Source organism: Condylostylus longicornis, unplaced genomic scaffold (assembly GCF_029603195.1).
Source record: "Condylostylus longicornis isolate FDR11 unplaced genomic scaffold, ASM2960319v2 ptg000013l, whole genome shotgun sequence".
Taxonomy (NCBI): Eukaryota; Metazoa; Arthropoda; class Insecta; order Diptera; family Dolichopodidae; genus Condylostylus; species Condylostylus longicornis.
This window is the reverse complement of record NW_026577982.1, coordinates 9,258,431-9,273,114: the sequence shown is the minus strand read 5'-3', so window position 1 is coordinate 9,273,114 and position 14,684 is coordinate 9,258,431.

Genomic DNA, 14,684 nt, shown 5'->3' with positions numbered 1-14,684 from the left:
TACCTAGGCTGCTTTTTTAAATGAAATGGGAAAGAATAGAATCTACAGGATAAATGCACATAGTGTTATTATAAATTTCTACTAAATATTAAAAATAACTTTATTGATTTCTAATTGTTTAATTCTCTTCATTTAAATTATGCAAAACTACAACAGAATCTTACCTATATCTTTCAATCATAACATGGGCAATTCGAATTTTCTCCATACAATTTGACAAAACTGAGCTCCCTAAAATAGTCACACAGCGGGATGTGAATTTCAAATACATTTATTTAATTTTTGTTAAAATTAACAACATGTCCATAATATTTCAGATTGTATCTCAACTTCATTACAGCATTACAAATATCTGCTTGATATTGATGTCACACTCTGGGACGATACTTTTATCAATATACACAAGACAAAATATCCTAGCAAGTACATTTGAAAAAAAAATCACGAAGTAAGCGCATATTATAAAAAGAAAACACGGTCTCATTATCAAACATTAATATTTTTGATGTCGCAATAATTTTCAAGGTTTCTTACTCTTGTATAATTTGCATGCACCATTGAGAAACATAAGCATAATTTTTAATACATTTGTCGTTTTTCTTCTTCTCTTGTGGTGTATAAGGCAAAAGTACAACAACAACAACAAAAAAATAAAAAAATTTTCTAGATTTTCTTGCATTTTTAACATTTGAAATTTAATTTTGTATTAGAAAATAGGGAGAAAAATTATTTTAGTCGTTTTTCTTTAAAACAAAAACAAAAATCAAATAAAAAATTTTTAAATTTAATTTTTCAATATTCAAAGCTATTTTTAAAAATGAGAAGATTTTAAACAAGATACCAGCTGATTTTTAATCGAAAAATACAAAAAAAAAATTCGAATATTTCACTGAATTAAGGGGGGTTTGCACAATCACAATTTCTCTATGTTGGTTTTCTATTGTGAATTTAAAAAAAAAATTTCATGAATTTTATGGCTAGATCCAAAATATTTTGTTGAATTTTATTAGAATTTTTATTGAGGCGCCTCACTGCTTATGCTCTGCATTAAAATTAAATGTCTTTAGTGCAAACAAACCGTAAAAAAAATATTTAATTTTTTCACCGCTAGAGCAAAAAGAAAACCAAAACAAAATAAGTGACAAAATCGTGTACTTTTTTTTTTCCCTAAAACAAAATGTAAAATTTGTTGGAAAATTAAAAAAAAAAAATTTTTTCTTAAATAATTTTCATCATGAATTTTCATTAATTTTTTTTTTTTTTTCTAATTTAAAATTTTCTATTCATATGTGCGCTCATTCACTGTGCATCTTGTTTTGCATTGGTGCATTTTTTTTGTTTTATTCTGCAATTTTTTCAATCTATTTTTGGTCTCAATTTCGTTTTCTGTGTTCGCCTTTATTTTATTTTCACTTTTCAAAAATTGCAAATCTTGATTGCAATCGGATGTTCAAATTGATTTTGATCTATTTTTATTTTTAAGACTTGAATAAAATTAATTAATTTTTTTTGGCTTTTTTTGGTTTTTTTTTTTGCTAATTCACTAAAATATAGTCATGTGATACATTTCCTTTTGTCTATGGTACAAGTACAAAAATAATTAATGAAAAAAAAGACAAAAAATGGAGGCAAATAAAGAAAAAAAATTGAGCAGAAAAAAAAATTGAATTTTTTTTAGAGTAGGGTTCAAAGTTCACGAACGCTCATATGTTGCAAAAAAAAAAAACAACCAAAATAGAAGAAAAATTGGAAAAGTGAACAAAAGGGAAATTTTTTTGTAATTTCAAGTGAAAAAAGTGAAAAATTCTTGGAAATTTGTTTTGATTTTTTGTTTTTCTTAATTTCACTTTTGCACTTAATTAATTTCGATTAAATAAAATGAATTTTTTTTTTCTGTTTTTTGAAAATTAATTATAAAATTTTATAAAAAGTACCAATAACAAAGTATGCATTTTAAAACTTGACTTATTAACCAGAATTCTAACAATATAATTTAGCATCCGCCATTAATGTGATCAATTATTGACTTCAATTAAGCTATGAGTTTTAAGTAATTAAGTAAAACAGGCGGCAATTTGTGAGCATTTTTGATTAAGTTTCATATCGGAAAGCCAGAATGATGCTCATATTTTTAAATTTCCAGTTGTAGACAATAACTTGTTTTGCACTTACAAAATACGGGATCTAATGATTTTTGAACACCATCACTCTGTACCAATTATGTATACTTTCCCTTATTCCTCTTTAGCTCTCTAAGGGGAATCGAAAATTAGATTTTAAATTTATCGTATATAAGTATCGTGTCCATAAAATCTCATATCATAAATTTTAACTGTCTGGAACTTAAAATGTAAAATATCCAAATTGTACGTATATGTTCATAGTTTGTTTCAAATTTGTACACAAAATAAATATCAAATATTGGCCATTCGAAAAATTTTCAGCTCAATTTTATTTTTTTTTAACAGAAGAGGGTCTTCAATGAAATTTTCTGTTTCCTTCTTTGTTCATATTCTTTGTGACCGTAAGTTATCATCTATAAAGCATTCCAATCGCACTCTATTAATGCTTGGTAGCACTTTGAGCTCTCTACTTGTGCTTGGTAACACCTTAATAATATTGAAATATTTTAAAACTAAGATTTTGTACAGAAATGAAATTTTTTTCAAATTTTGAAATCTGATTTTTTAGAAACAAGGCACAATTCTCTGAAAATTCTGTACATCTCATACCTTCCAAATGTTTCTGAACTATGAAAATATTCCAAAACTTTTATTGAAGACTATAAATTTGTTTTTACCACAGATACAGAATTTTCACCTTTAATTTTTCATCTAGTTTTTTTCGAACTTAATTTTATGGTAAAATTTAATGGTAAAATTATTAATTTTTGTTACCGATGTCTCCGACTTACACTATCAATCTATCTTCTAATAAGTTTCTAGCTATAGTAGTAATATTTAAGCACAGTTGAAAATATATGAAATGTAATGATGTTCTATCCAAAAAGGCTGATTTTCGGCAAACCCCGTTGTCCATTACCTCTTCATTTCCAAAAAAATTTTGAATTTCAAAACCAAAATTTGAAAATTACAAAATTAAGAAAATAAAATTAAATACGCATCGGTCTTACATAAATTGCATTTAATGGGGCTTTAAAAGTGCATCACAAGACATAAACCAAAAAAACAACAGCACAAGGAAGGTGTTAAAGTTTAAAGTACTCAAAATATTTTTTTTTTGCTTCTGAATATTTTTTTAATTATTTTAATTTTTTTTTACTTAAAATATAAATATTATTTTTAAATTTTTTTTCTCTTGTTCCTTTTTCATGTTACAAAAAATTTTAAACTTTTACAACTCTTTACAAAATATTTAAAATGTTAAGAATATTTCTTATTTTTTTCTATTTTTCTGTTCTCTATGTTCAACTTTCTATTTAAATTCCTTACTAATTAGCCACATTTTTAAGTTTTACATGCAATTTGTGTTTATGTGTTTTTTTTTTGTTTGTTGTTTTTTTTTGCTCTTATTTTCATTCTAAAAATGTTTCTTAAAATATTTTTGTTGCACTTTTGTCTCTTCCCTCTCTTCTCACCCCTTTCTTCAATCCTTTCTCTTTCTCTGGTGGTATCTCATTTATTTTTCTTCTTCTTATGCATTAAAACTTTATTTAATTTTTATGCTCTTTTTCTGTTTTTGTTGTTTTTTATAATTATGTTAAATTTTCCATAAATTTAAGCACCTTAATAAATGTTAAATTTTTTCATGTTTTTCTTGTCTTTTTGTTTTTTTTTCTTTCATATTCCTGTAGTTGTAAATTTTAGATGCTTTTTGACGGAAACTGAAGGAAAAATTTTAAAAGAAATTCAAAAACAGGAAAAACTTTGACTTTTCTCTCCCTCTGTGAGAGACATAGAGAGAGAGAGAGAGAGGGAGGGAGAGAGTCTTCTTTGAAGACTATAAAAATACAAAATTAAAGTTTTTTTTTTTTTATTTTAAAAGTATAAAACACGCACATTATAGAAAAATAAAATTAAAATAGAAAAATTATTCTTGTTTTAATAAAAAGCCAGAAACAAAAAAACACGACACTATAAAATTTAATCAGACGAAGGAGAGAAAAGGTTCAAATATCTGTACAACCCTGTAATAAATTTAAGCACACATAAAAAGTAAAAAAATAATTTTTGACTGATGTAGAAGAAAAATAATTTTTCCTTTAAGCATTTATGATGAAAAATAGCAATGAAAACGCAACAGTTTTCAGAGAAAATGTTCGGTACACAAACGCGCGTTTAAGCAAAAAAAGAAACTAGAAAGGGTTAAACTAAATCTAACGTAAGTCATGTAAAAATTATTGCAATCATATGGGTATGTAACCAATATATTCATATAGGTGAAGTTATAATAATTAAGGATGTGTGCATGTAAGGAAATGTAAAATTTTTAATTTCTGCAATTTTTTCCAATTTTTATTTTTTTATTTTTATTTCTTGTTATCCTTGGCTCTTTAATGGAAGAAAAATAACGTACGTGTAGCCTACACCGAGAAAGTTGAAACTTTATACGGAAAATAATTTCTAATAGAAGAAATTTATAACCATGATAGAAGGGAGTGCAAGGAGTGCGGGAGTAATCATGATAGAAGCGAATGCAGTCTATTGGAGAAACAACATAGAAATTTGCATGTAAGGAAGAGAGGAAAGACGAAAAAAATTTTTTATGAAAAAAAAAAATTCTTTGTTAAACACCATAGAACAATTTTCTATCGAAATAACATAGAAAAAATAGAAAAACAAATTAAACTTTTATAACCTCTTTAAAGAGAAAATATAAAAAAAAAAAGTTTTTAATTTTTTTTTTTTTTGGTTTTTTTTTTTTCACCACCCACAAAATAGGGAAACTTTAGCAATTATTATGATTTTCAGTTTTCCTACATGATGATTTTTTCTTTTTCTTTTTCCTTTTTTTTTTGTTTTTTATTGTACACACAATAAGTTTTTTCTAATATTATAAGAATGCGGAAGTACAATAATGGCCGAAAAAAAAATATGTTGAGAGAGTAATGTGCGAGCATTTGCAGAGATAAGACCATTTAAAAAGTTTGAGTTTAATTTGGCATTAAAAACAGAAGTTGTTGGAGCAAATGGAAACATACAGCTTCATTTTCGTAATCAATAGGCTGTTTTATTCGCTCGATGGCTACTGTGCTTTAAAACAATTTAAAAGTGAATCAAAACTATAAGGCTATGAAAGACCATTCCGAATGTCGAAAAATCATTTTCGAGATCATTCTTGAGATTTGTGATATGAGGCAATCTGTAAATTCTATAATTTATAATTGAATACCGAATTAAATTTCAAGAATATCAAATAAAATTTAATAGTAGTGCCTTCGTACATTTATAAATATATTGGTAAATCAATATGCTATAAATGTTCTTGGCAGCAGTACTTTTGGTTGAGCTGTTGAAAAAGGAGTAGATGAAGCATAGGAGGTAATATTTTCACTGTATTATGTAAATCGTCTCAATTGACTCAATTTTCGCCTCTTCTGTTCTGATTGTAATCCCTATGATTAGTTAGGTTTATATTAAAATAAATTATGCGGGTTTTTAAATAATGGGAATCCCGTCAAACTTACAATCCAATTAATTTTTAAATTGTTTATTTTCCAAATTAGTTGAAGAGGCAAAAACTGATCTGAGCTTTTTTCTTGCTCCTCAGTGTATTACAAAATTTATTAAATCATACGCTAAAAATATTTATTCTATAGCTGTTATTATTAAAAGTGCATTGTAAAATTACAAAAAAAAAGAGAAAAAAAAAACAAAAAAAAGAACACAAAACAAAAAGGCTTTTAAAGAAAATTTTAATGAAAAATCTTTTCTTTTGTTTTTACAAAAGAAGAAAACTAAAAACAAAAGTAGTTGCGTTCTTTGTTTTTCTTTTTTAGCAAAATTAAAAAAAAATTTCATATTTATCTTAACACTAAATGAAATATAGGCAATTGAATAATTAAATTTATAAGACTTTAACCGTCCTGAAAAGTTTTACAATCATGTTTTGTTCTTGTCTTTGGCTTTTTTTTACTTGTTTTCTTAAATATTTTCGAAGAAAACAAAGAGGAAATAAAAGATTTTCAAATACATAGTTCAAAATAGAAAAACTGAAGGGAGAAGAAGCAGAAGAAGACGAAAAATAAAATGAAAATTATTAAAAATTAATTACAGTTCTCCTTAATTTCTCTTTAATTACATTTCAGAGATGGTATTGGAAAACAACTGCACTTACGCAATTTAAATTTCAAAAAGGAAATTTTTTTAAATTTTTATTAAATTGAAAATTTTTTGAATGGGGATGCTTGTTGAAGAAGAAAAAATAATCAACCAATAAGACCTTTGGAGATTTATAATTCGCGAGATTGCAATAATAATTTCTACAATATCAATGACTTGCTTCTTATTGAAATTAAAAATCTTGTGATTATTATTATATTAAAAAGTTAGAAAAATTCCATACATGGTTCCATCTCTATCCAGCTTAGCCAGAAAATTTGTTTTAGCACTAATAATGTGAATAAACCGTGAATATTTTCCTATGATTCTTAAGTTATCAAACATTTCAAGATTACAAAAACCACTGAATTAAATCCATTTTAAGAGCATACTAGATGAATTTTCAATTAATATTGATTAAAATTTAAGTAATTAAAATTTTGATAAGAATTCAGCCTTGATTTTAAACAGTATTGCAATGGGATGGAATCATTGACTTAGATTTTCGAAATTAATTTTAGATTTTTATTTAAACGCAAATTCCGTGTTATTCAATATTCCGTGTTGTTCAAATTTTTCAAACAAAATTTGAACAACACGGAACTTCTCACTGGTTCAGTATGAATATTAGGATTTTATTTACGGGATACAGAGGTATACAGAATTTATTACCGATTTGTTCTCTTTAACCAAGTATAATTCTATTCCATCTAAATATTTTAATTAAAATTTTTAATTCTTATATTTATTCCAAGCATAAAACCTACAAAATTCAAATATTCTTACAATTAAGTCTTCATTAATTTATGAGGTATAACTGTTTTGAATGAAATTCAATACTCGAACAATATAAACTCCATCTTCTTAATTCATCATCGAACAAAATTTCACCAAAAAAAAAAAAAAAAAAAATTATTTAAAAAATGAGTCGTTACACCCCGTGCCATACCACACTAATAAAAAACTAAACTATTTTCTAAAATTATTTTAAGCGCGTTCTTAAATTTCCAAAAGAAAAAAAAATATAATAATAATTCTAATATATTCATAATATTCTCAGTGGACCAATAATTGAATAAAAATGTCATAATTCATAGCATTTTTATTCATTTTTTTTTTCTTTGTCTCCCTAACTCAGAATCCCTATTTTCCATTTTTTTAATCCAAACTTCAACTATTCATTCTAGCATTCACTTTACGTCTCTTCTCCTCGAAATCCACAAAAAAAAATGTATATTTATAAAGAAAAGAACAAATTACTGTGACGACTGTTAAGACCCATTCTTAAAGAATCTCCACGAAAAAAAGCACAAAGAATTTATAATTTTATAATTTTAATTTGAATAAAAGAGAAGCATAAATTACAAGGTATACGCACTTTTAATATCAAAATTTATTGACGACGACGACAAACTGTGGATTTCAAATTGTTCAGGGAAAAGAAGAAAATAAGAAGCAACGTTCATAATTATGAAAATCCCTCCCAAGTTCCAATTAGTTTTTTTTTTTATAACTTTCTTCGCGTACCCTATATAAAAAATATCAAAAAGAAAAATAAAAAACTATAATTCAAATGCATTAATTTATAGGGAGTCTTTAAAATTGAAGTCTACCTTTAATTTGGAAATTTTTGAAGTGTAATACGTACAAGAATTAAAATTTTGATGACTTTGCTTTGTCTGTATTTCAGCTTGTTTGTAATCAGATATTTTCCATCGATATTAGTTTTTTAACTATCACTTTGGGATGCCATTTAATTATATTTTTTAGTGTAGTGGCAAGATTGAACTAAATTTCTTAATTAAATTAAGACGTTCTTCAAAAATTACTATAACACTATGGGTTTAGATAAAATAGAAGAATCATAACCGGTGATGCAAGAATTATAGTGATTAGAACATTATTAAACAATCACTTCTAAAAACAAAGAACAAGAAAATTCGTACAGCTTGGGTTACAACCATTCGAGGGCTTGTACTCTAGAACCAGACATATGTAGTCAATATCCCAAAAAAGCGTACATATATCATACTTGTGAAACTCGACTAAATTAAAGTCATAGGTCAGTCAGAGCCCCAATAGATTTAAAAAAACTTTATCTTTTCCTATGTCGACGTTTCATGTATCGACAGCTTTTATTCTCAGGCGATATTGGGTTAACAGACGTTACCCAAAAAATTTAATGCTGCCTCAATTTTCCCTATTCACCTCTCATATTTCTGTAGATTCGGTTACTCCAACGATAAAAACTTAAATGCAAATTTTATTTCGAATATTTTTTTTGGTTTTTTTTTCTTATAAAAGTAATAATTTTTCTCCTTAATTTTATTTATTTTTAAAAGCCTAGACAATTCAATTAAAAAGAATGTGGGGAAAACAAGATGATAACACAGACAATCTTTGATCGTATCTACACAAACTAAGTCTTATACAATACAGAAACATTTTACAATATCTGAGGATGAAGAATTTCTTTTCTTTTTTTCATAAGACTCTTAAAGTGTGGCGTGACATCAAGTTTTCTTGTTGTTGTAAATTAAAAATAATATGATTTAAATCAGACACATAGTGTGATGGTATTTAAATAAAAAAAAAATTCAAATTTAATGATCGCTTATTAAAACAAAAAATATGAATAATAATTATTTGTATAGAAATGAGGACTAAATTGAATAGAGAATTGATGATCATTGGAGAATACGATATTAGAATAGAAGTCTGGCAATCTGAAAAACTAATATAATAGTTATATGTGTATAAAAATTTTTTTCGAATCACATTCGTTTTTACCGACCGCATTGTATACAATACGTGGGGTTATGTGATGGCACCAAATTTACCATATCGAATTTTCGATATTGAACCGGGCTTTTTCATGGTAGGGATGCGTAAATAAACTATTTGTAAAGAGATGTCAGCCGAAAGCTTACTATCTTCCTCAAAATTGAGAAGAATTGCTTAAAAGGCATTTTCGTAAACATAGTTAGACAATATATATTACAGTTGGTTATATGCTCACTAAATGAGAGTTTTCAGTTTTAGAACTAATTAAAGAAAGTAAAACCTATGAGATTTTGAATTTACAATGATAATGCTACCAAAATATTATTAATTAACGTTTTAAAAAAATAGTGTCATTGAAAATTGAACAGTAAAAGACATTGCCGATTACTGTCGCCAATCAATGTCAAGGCAGCAATATTCATCTTAAAAAACTAAAAATTTTAGGTACTCAATAGAAAGACATATATAATACAACGAGTCATAAAACGTTGTGATAAATACAATGAGAAGTACCAGTTTTGAGCTTGGCACCTGAATAATATCAAAAGCATTTATAATTACTCAAAAATTCTCTAAAATAATTGGTAATATTCTTAAAATTTCACTCTAATTTTAAGTTAAGTGTAATAAAGAACTTTGTTGTAAGAATATTATTTTTAATTCCTTAATTTCTTGTCATGTCAAACCTAAAAGTATATAAGAACATTTTTGCAATAATTGCAGCAATATAATTGTAAACATTATTTGCATGAAAAAGAACGAAGCACTAAAATTACATTTACAACAGTTGTATAACAGTAAAAAAATAATTCTCAAATTAAAAAATAATTTTAAATTAGTTATTAAAATTTTTTACATAAACTTTAAAAGCGAACATCCATATCTAAGTCTACATTCTGTTTAAATATGTTAATGTACAGCATCAAATTCGAAATTTTGAAAAATTTTAAAAAATTTAAAAAAAATTAACTAAAGTTTGATCAATTTTTTCTGAAACACATGATTTTGATTTGGGCATTTGGGCAGTATTTATGTGCTATAAAAAATTTTGCCCTCTTTGTGCCACCAGTCCTGCTAATTGTCCTTAAAGGACAAGAATTTTAAGTTTCCAAAAATTACCAAACAGAAATCCAAATTAATCAAAAATTAAGAATGTTCCCCAAGACTTAGCAAATTCTTCAATATGCTACCATACAACTTAGAAAGTCATTTGGTCGTATATTACATAAACTATTGAAATTGCAGGGCTGAAATTTTGTATAAACGTATATGATAATAGGGCCATTATTTTTAATAAAATTTTCTTTGAGATAGTATGAATGTATGCCGTAACTGCCATTTATGTATAGCAGCACTACTTTAGCAATTAACAGTCGGCACTTAAATCATCCATTCTTACGGGTATATCACAAAGTTGCTACAATCAACTCTTCCTATTCTTGTTTTCTAACAAAAATTTCAAAAATTTTCAAAAATTTTTATTCATATTTTAGATAGAAATTTTTAAATTTTTAATATTCTGCAACAAATTTATACTTTCATATTAATAAAAATGTCTCCAAAATCAAGAATTTCACTTACAAAAAAAATATGTATGTATACAATCAAATAACTAAAAATGTCATTATTTTAAAAGAATCATCAATTTTATTGGGAATCGATGACATGATATTCTCCTTCCGATTTTTCTTTGTCATTTATTATTATCATATTATTATTCTATAAAGTCAAAAATAAATAAAAGAACAAAAAAGAAAAAATGTTGAAAATTAAGATAATTTAAAAGAACTTTTTTCATTTTCCATTCCAATTTATTCTCTAATTTAACAATTTAGAGATTTTTATCATCATAAAATGCTATAAAATGTTACCAAATAGCACGCATTATAAAAATATAATGGGAACCCTCTTCCTTTTATATATATATAATATTATATATAAAAAATATTGTTATACAATTGAAAAATAAGGGAGAAAACAAACAACAGAGAATATTCAATATGACAACAACAATTTAAGATTTAAATGGACCGAAACATAATAAAAAACCAAAAAGAAAAAAAAGAGAGAAGAAAAACAAATTCAGAACAGCATTTTACTTAAGAAATTTTGTATTTTAGGTGCAAGAAAACACAAGGTATAATAAAAAGGGAGATTCCAAATTTGAAGACATTGAGTTGAAAAAAATGTCACCCAGACCCAATCTTCCTGTTTTGCTATATTTGGTAATTTTATTTTTTACTTGTTTTTGTTTTTACTTCCCATTTTACGATTTACATCCCAAATAAATTTTCCTCTTTTCCTCTTCTCTTTGCTATTTTACTCTCACACAGTCTTTTACTGCCTTATTGTTTTCATGTTATTTTTTATTTCTGCTTATTTTTTTGTGATTTTTCTTTAATAATTTTTAGTTATTATTATCGTGACAGTGGCACTAGTGTCGTCACTAGCTATTGTTGAATGAAAAAATATATAAGTTGTACTGTGTTGTGTATACTATATTATGTTCTATAAATAGTGTAGCGGTGGTGGTGCGGTGCGATGATACAAAAATGAAAAAATTTAAAAATTATACACAGGATGCATAACTAAATGTCTGTATTGTTGAAATTATTCTTGTTTTTTTTTGTTTTGTCCCCTATGAATTGAAAGGAATTTTTCGAAAACATTTTGATTTTATTTATTTTCTCTTTTTGTCTTTTTGTGTATAGCATATGTATAATTTTTATAGTATATGGAATATTTTTAATAAATGTGTATTGTGATCTTGCAGTCGGAAGTAAATATTTATTATATTATTAGAAAGGAAAAAAAAAATTAAAATAATATAATATTCTTTAGGTATTTCTCTTATAAATAGAAAAGTTTTAATTATTTTTTTTATCCCAGACTCACATTGTACATACACACACATAGTGTTATACACAGTATTTAAATTGAGAATAAATTTAGAAACAGTTTGTTATACTAAATGATCATTTTTATATTTGAAACATTTTTAATTAAGGGGGAGGAGTGTCGAGGCAGAATAATGTAGAAGAAAAAAATATAGTGATTCTTCTCTTATATTTTGTTATTTGTGGAAACGAGAGCATTATCACAATAATGGCACAATATCTTCTTACCTATGTAACTGGTTTAAGGTAAATTTCAATAAATTTTAATAAAATCCATTTTATTTAGTAGGTTTAGCTTTAGGGAAAATTTACTAAGCTTAATTCCGACCAATTCTTACAAATGTGTTATAAAAATTTGTTATATTTACAATTGAAATTTGTTATATTTTGTTTAAATTTGTTCGTATTGACAATTGAACTTTATATTCAAAAATTATTTTCACAAGCCTTCTAATTTATAGGTATCAGTTTGCAACATTAATAACATTTGGAAAAAATGATTGTTCCGTCTGTGTACCCTAGTCTATATAGAATTTCAACTATGTATTTCATTTCCCCAATAATATCCGTCAGAGAGAGAGAGAATAGAACTTTATGTGAACAAGGTTGAAATCTCTCAGAAATGTAAACATTTTATACAATATAGACTGTTAAGACAAAATCTAAAACGCCAGATTGATTGATTGCGAGTAACTGTTGCAGAAACTAATTATTAGAATTAATTTACACAGCTTTGATCATAAAAAAAAATTTAAAAAGATCGTGTATACAAAAAAAAATATTGAAATTAAAATTTAATTAGTTTGCACTCTAAGCACATCTATAACCATAATAATGATTCTAGCAGAAAAATATTTGAATAATTTTCAAAAATTCTTTAAAGTAAATTAGTTTTTATTTTAAAGCAATTAATTTTATTTCAAATGTACAAACTTTAATAACAATATTTTCTTAATTAAAATTTAAATTACAGTACATAATTAGGAACTATCCCCAATATTATCACCAATAATTAACAATGTTAAATAAAGAACCTCATAAAATCTTTCAAAATATTCCTTATCAAATTTCATTGAGATTTTATGACAATTTTTTTATACTTTAGATTTTATTACCATTTTGGGTTTTTATCAATATGTTTTGAAAAATTTGTTTTTTTCCAAACTTTCATTAATTTCCGAATACCTTTTTAATTACAATGGAATTTATTTCAATAATATTGTCTCATTCCTATGGCATATCTACACACATATTACTTGTAGTTACACATATGTAAATATTAATATACAATATTGTAACACATTAGAGTATCATCTAAATACCTATGTAAAGTTTTATTTCAATTTTCTCTTATATTGTGTTACATTAACCAGAAATATTGTTTAAGGTATAGTTATATGGTTACATTAACGACAGTAATAAACATTTTAAGTATCGTTAAAATTGAAAGGAATAAAAAAATATAAAGCAACATCTAGTGTTATAATAGAACTATAATATGATATACTAATACACATATATGCGTACATACGTATGATATGTCAGAATATAGTAAAAATCTTCATTAAACTATAAAAATCCTAAATAATGTTATCACAATAATATTCTCTTCCTTCCGCTCTCTTAATATACGTGTACGTCTCATCATCTCCCATCTAAATTTTATCGCTTACATTAAATAGGCAAATATAATAGATAAATTTAAGAAAAAGAATTTCTTTTTAACATCCCACTCTCTCTCCCCCACTCTCTCTCATATTTTTTAAATACCTATACGCGTTTAATTTCCCTCATCCGAAGTTCCGCTTTTTTTTTTAACATAACATTCTTAAATAATATTAAAACACACATTTTCACATATCTACTTTACATACATATTGATTTAATCGTGAATATTAAAAAAAAATAAAATAAACAGTAATTTTTTTTTCACCAAAATGAGGGTGAGGTATTTTTTGTGCTCCCCTATAGATTTTTCTCTATTTTTTTTTTTTTTGCGTAATTAAAAGGATATTGAACTGAATTGCTGGAAATATTTCTCATTTCCCTAATGATGTATCTTTTATCTTCATCTACTTTTTATATACATGTATATATATATATTATTATATGTGTACATTTTATATACGTACACAGATTAAGAATTTCTCACTTTTAAAATCACTTTTTAACGTCATTGATGATTAAAGGAGGATACGACGTGTTTTAAAGCTGAAAAGAAAAATTATTTAGAGGAAAATTATTTTCCATCCTAATAATATCACACATACATCCGAATATTATGTATAATATATGTACAATATAAATCAGATGAAATGATATAGGAAAAAATATTTTTCATTTATTAAAATGCAAAAGTAAATTTTTTTTTTTTGTTTGAATGAATTTTGAGAGTAAAAAGCCGATGAGAGCAACAATCAAATAAAAATTTTACGGATGTTGAGGTAATCTAAGGGAAGGAGAAATTTTATATGAAAATTGTGTAATAATAGGGTAAATATAGTATTAAGTACATTAGTATATTAGTATTGAGTAAAAAGAGAAGAAGGGGAGACACACCAAAATGAACTTAAATTTTCATTTTAAATATATATTTTATAAAATCAAGGAAATTAAAATCGATAGTGTGGTGTCAATTTAAAATATTTTTAATATTCTTAATTAGTTGACAGGAAAATGAATTGTATTAATTAAGAATATTTTCTATTCTGCCTAATAATTT